This window comes from Thalassophryne amazonica, chromosome 3 (genome assembly GCF_902500255.1).
Source record: "Thalassophryne amazonica chromosome 3, fThaAma1.1, whole genome shotgun sequence".
Lineage (NCBI taxonomy): Eukaryota > Metazoa > Chordata > Actinopteri > Batrachoidiformes > Batrachoididae > Thalassophryne > Thalassophryne amazonica.
In genome coordinates, this window is record NC_047105.1 from 3,706,268 (window position 1) to 3,711,322 (window position 5,055).

Here is a 5,055-nt window from a genome sequence, read left to right on the forward strand (position 1 = left end):
CTTTTTGCATGCATTCTGGAGTCCCTTTGTAACCCAAGGTTCGTCAGTTTTTTGAGCATTTTTACTTAATGGCACCAAGGGACAATGTCTATCGTACAAATTCGAAACAATGGTGACAAAAGATTCATATGATTTGTCGATGTCATCATTTTAAATATGACGCCAATCCTGCTGCAGTAAGGCCCTTCTAAAATTTTCAAGGGTAACTTCAGTTAATTTTCTTTTGATATGTACAGAGTCTTTCTGGTCATATCCATCAACTAAGAGCTGAAAAGCTGCAAAAACCGGCATATGATCGCTGACATCACTAATGGTTATTCCACCTGTTATATTCCCTGCAGTAGTATTTGTCAATATATTATCAGTATGTGTTGATGTGCCTTGGGGCAACAAGGCAAAAGCCATACAATAATTACAGAAAACCCCAACGGTCAAAACGACCCCCTGTGAGCAAGCACTTGGCGACAGTGGGAAGGAAAAACTCCCTTTTAACAGGAAGAAACCTCCAGCAGAACCAGGCTCAGGGAGGGGCAGTCTTCTGCTGGGACTGGTTGGGGCTGAGGGAGAGAACCAGGAAAAAGACATGCTGTGGAGGGGAGCAGAGATCGATCACTAATGATTAAATGCAGAGTGGTGCATACAGAGCAAAAAGAGAAAGAAACACTCAGTGCATCATGGGAACCCCCCAGCAGTCTACGTCTATAGCAGCATAACTAAGGGATGGTACAGGGTCATCTGATCCAGCCCTAACTATAAGCTTTAGTTGAATGTGTGATTACTGGAAACAATCCCATACAAAACACAGAGTTTATAAATTCAGTTATTTGTACCTGACCATACAGATTTAAAAAATCCACATTAAAGTCTCCACAGACAAACAAAAACTTATTTTTCACTGTATTGTACATTTCTGTCAATTTATCCACAAAAGTATCTATATTAGATCCTGGAGCTCTGTAAACACAACTTATAATGATTTTTTTTTTTTCATTTAATTTCCACAGTCAATCAATCAATCAATCAACTTTTTTCATATATAGCGCCAAATCACAACAAACAGTTGCCCCAAGGCGCTCCACATTGTAAGGCAAGGCCATACAATAATTATGAAAAACCCCAACGGTCAAAACGACCCCCTATGAGCAAGCACTTGGCCACAGTGGGAAGGAAAAACTCCCTTTTAACAGGAAGAAACCTCCAGCAGAACCAGGCTCAGGGAGGGGCAGTCTTCTGCTGAGACTGGTTGGGGCTGAGGGAAAGAACCAGGAAAAAGACATGCCGAGAAGGGGGGCAGAGATCGATCACTAATGATTAAATGCAGAGTGGTGCATACAGAGCAAAAAGAGAAAGAAACAGTGCATCATGGGAACCCCCCCACAGTCTACGTCTAAAGCAACATAACCAAGGGATGGTCCAGGGTCACCCGATCCAGCCCTAACTATAAGCCTTAGCGAAAAGGAAAGTTTTAAGCCTAATCTTAAAAGTAGAGAGGGTATCTGTCTCCCTGATCTGAATTGGGAGCTGGTTCCACAGGAGAGGAGCCTGAAAGCTGAAGGCTCTGCCTCCCATTCTACTCTTACAAACCCTAGGAACTACAAGTAAGCCCGCAGTCTGAGAGCGAAGCGCTCTAATGGGGTGATATGGTACTACGAGGTCCCTAAGATAAGATGGGACCTGATTATTCAAAACCTTATAAGTAAGAAGAAGAATTTTAAATTCTATTCTAGAATTAACAGGAAGCCAATGAAGAGAGGCCAACACGGGTGAGATATGCTCTCTCCTGCTAGTCCCCGTCAGTACTCTAGCTGCAGCATTCTGAACCAACTGAAGGCTTTTTAGGGAACTTTTAGGACAACCTGATAATAATGAATTACAATAGTCCAGCCTAGAGGAAATAAATGCATGAATTAGTTTTTCAGCATCACTCTGAGACAAGACCTTTCTGATTTTAGAGATATTGCGTAAACGCAAAAAGGCAGTCCTACATATTTGTTTAATATGCGCTTTGAATGACATATCCTGATCAAAAATGACTCCAAGATTTCTCACAGTATTACTAGAGATCAGGGTAATGCCATCCACAGTAAGGATCTGGTTAGACACCATGCTTCTAAGATTTGTGGGGCCAAGTACAATAACTTCAGTTTTATCTGAGTTTAAAAGCAGGAAATTAGAGGTCATCCATGTCTTTATGTCTGTAAGACAATCCTGCAGTTTAGCTAATTGGTGTGTATCCTCTGGCTTCATGGATAGATAAAGCTGGGTATCATCTGCGTAACAATGAAAATTTAAGCAATACCGTCTAATAATACTGCCTAAGGGAAGCATGTATAAAGTGAATAAAATTGGTCCTAGCACAGAACCTTGTGGAACTCCATAATTAACTTTAGTCTGTGAAGAAGATTCCCCATTTACATGAACAAACTGTAATCTATTAGACAAATATGATTCAAACCACCGCAGCGCAGTGCCTTTAATACCTATGACATGCTCTAATCTCTGTAATAAAATTTTATGGTCAACAGTATCAAAAGCAGCACTGAGGTCCAACAGAACAAGCACAGAGATAAGTCCACTGTCCGAAGCCATAAGAAGATCATTTGTAACCTTCACTAATGCTGTTTCTGTACTATGATGAATTCTAAAACCTGACTGAAACTCTTCAAATAGACCATTCCTCTGCAGGTGATCAGTTAGCTGTTTTACAACTACCCTCTCAAGAATCTTTGAGAGAAATGTAAGGTTGGAGATTGGCCTATAATTAGCTAAGATAGCTGGGTCAAGTGATGGCTTTTTAAGTAATGGTTTAATTACTGCCACCTTAAAGGCCTGTGGTACATAACCAACTAACAAAGATAGATTGATCATATTTAAGATTGAAGCATTAAATAATGGTAGGGCTTCCTTGAGCAGCCTGGTAGGAATGGGGTCTAATAAACATGTTGATGGTTTGGATGAAGTAAATAATGAAAATAACTCAGACAGAACAATCGGAGAGAAAGAGTCTAACCAAATACCGGCATCACTGAAAGCAGCCAAAGATAACGATACATCTTTGGGATGGTTATGAGTAATTTTTTCTCTAATAGTCAAAATTTTGTTAGCAAAGAAAGTCATGAAGTCATTACTAGTTAAAGTTAATGGAATACTCAGCTCAATAGAGCTCTGACTCTTTGTCAGCCTGGCTACAGTGCTGAAAAGAAACCTGGGGTTGTTCTTATTTTCTTCAATTAGTGATGAGTAGAAAGATGTCCTAGCTTTACGGAGGGCTTTTTTATAGAGCAACAAACTCTTTTTCCAGGCTAAGTGAAGATCTTCTAAATTAATGAGACGCCATTTCCTCTCCAACTTACGGGTTATCTGCTTTAAGCTACGAGTTTGTGAGTTATACCACGGAGTCAGACACTTCTGATTTAAAGCTCTCTTTTTCAGAGGAGCTACAGCATCCAAAGTTGTCTTCAATGAGGATGTAAAACTATTGACGAGATACTCTATCTCACTTACAGAGTTTAGGTAGCTACTCTGCACTGTGTTGGTATATGGCATTAGAGAACATAAAGAAGGAATCACATCCTTAAACCTAGTTACAGCGCTTTCTGAAAGACTTCAAGTGTAATGAAACTTATTCCCCACTGCTGGGTAGTCCATCAGGGTAAATGTAAATGTTATTTAAAAATGATCAGACAGAAGGGAGTTTTCAGGGAATACTGTTAAGTCTTCTATTTCCATACCATAAGTCAGAACAAGATCTAAAATATGATTAAAGTGGTGGGTGGACTCATTTACTTTTTGAGCAAAGCCGATAGAGTCTAATAATAGATTAAATGCAGTGTTGAGGCTGTCATTCTCAGCATCTGTGTGGATGTTAAAATCGCCCACTATAATTATCTTATCTGAGCTAAGCACTAAGTCAGACAAAAGGTCTGAAAATTCACAGAGAAACTCACAGTAACGACCAGGTGGACGATAGATAATAAAAAATAAAACTGGTTTTTGGGACTTCCAATTTGGATGGACAAGACTAAGAGACAAGCTTTCAAACGAATTAAAGCTCTGTCTGGGTTTTTGATTAATTAATAAGCTGGAATGGAAGATTGCTGCTAATCCTCCGCCCCGGCCCGTGCTACGAGCATTCTGACAGTTAGTGTGACTCGGGGGTGTTGACTCATTTAAACTAACATATTCATCCTGCTGTAACCAGGTTTCTGTGTTGGGAAAGTGTAGGAACACGGACCCACAACAGGGGGCGCAAATGAACGGACAATGGAGTAAGTCAAAATAACAACGCTTTACTGTTGTGAATGTGCACAACGAATACAACCAATTACAGAAATGGACAAAAGTCAATACACAAAGGTGTCGTGTGGGCAGGCTCGAAGATAGGAGACGCCTCTCCAAGGTAAGACCGGAACCACACGGCTTCCTCCGCCACAGGACCCCGGGAATACTGGAGCCGCCAAGTCCCAAACTCCCAGGTGGCCACTGCCTCCGCGTGTCGGACCTGGTACTGCTGGCGAGGGAAAAAGAACAGTTAGATGGGGGCGCGTTTGCACCCAGAACTCCGAACGGCAGGAAAGGTACCTCCACCTCTCGTTGGAACAGTAAACCAATAACTAGCTCAGTCAAAACTGTGTACTCAGTAGGCTTTGATATGTTACCTCTCTGGTAGAAACGATATCTCGGCAATGAGGTGGAGATGCCGTCCTGCTGATATACCCCACTGATGATTGCTGTCAGCTGTCTCAGGTGATGGGTGACAGCTGTCACCGAGGCTGCTCCCGTGAGGCGGCGGCGCCCTCTGGTGCCTGGAGCCCGCACTCCAGGCAGGGCGCCCTCTGGTGATGGTGGGCCAGCAGTACCTCCTCTTCAGCGGCCCACACAACAGGACCCCCCCCTCAACGGGCGCCTCCTGGCGCCCGACCGGGCTTGTCCGGGTGGCGACAGTAGAAGTCGGCCAGGAGGGCCGGGTCCAGGATGAAGCTCTTCTTCACCCAGGAGCGTTCTTCGGGACCGTACCCCTCCCAGTCCACCAGATATTGAAAGCCCCGGCCCATC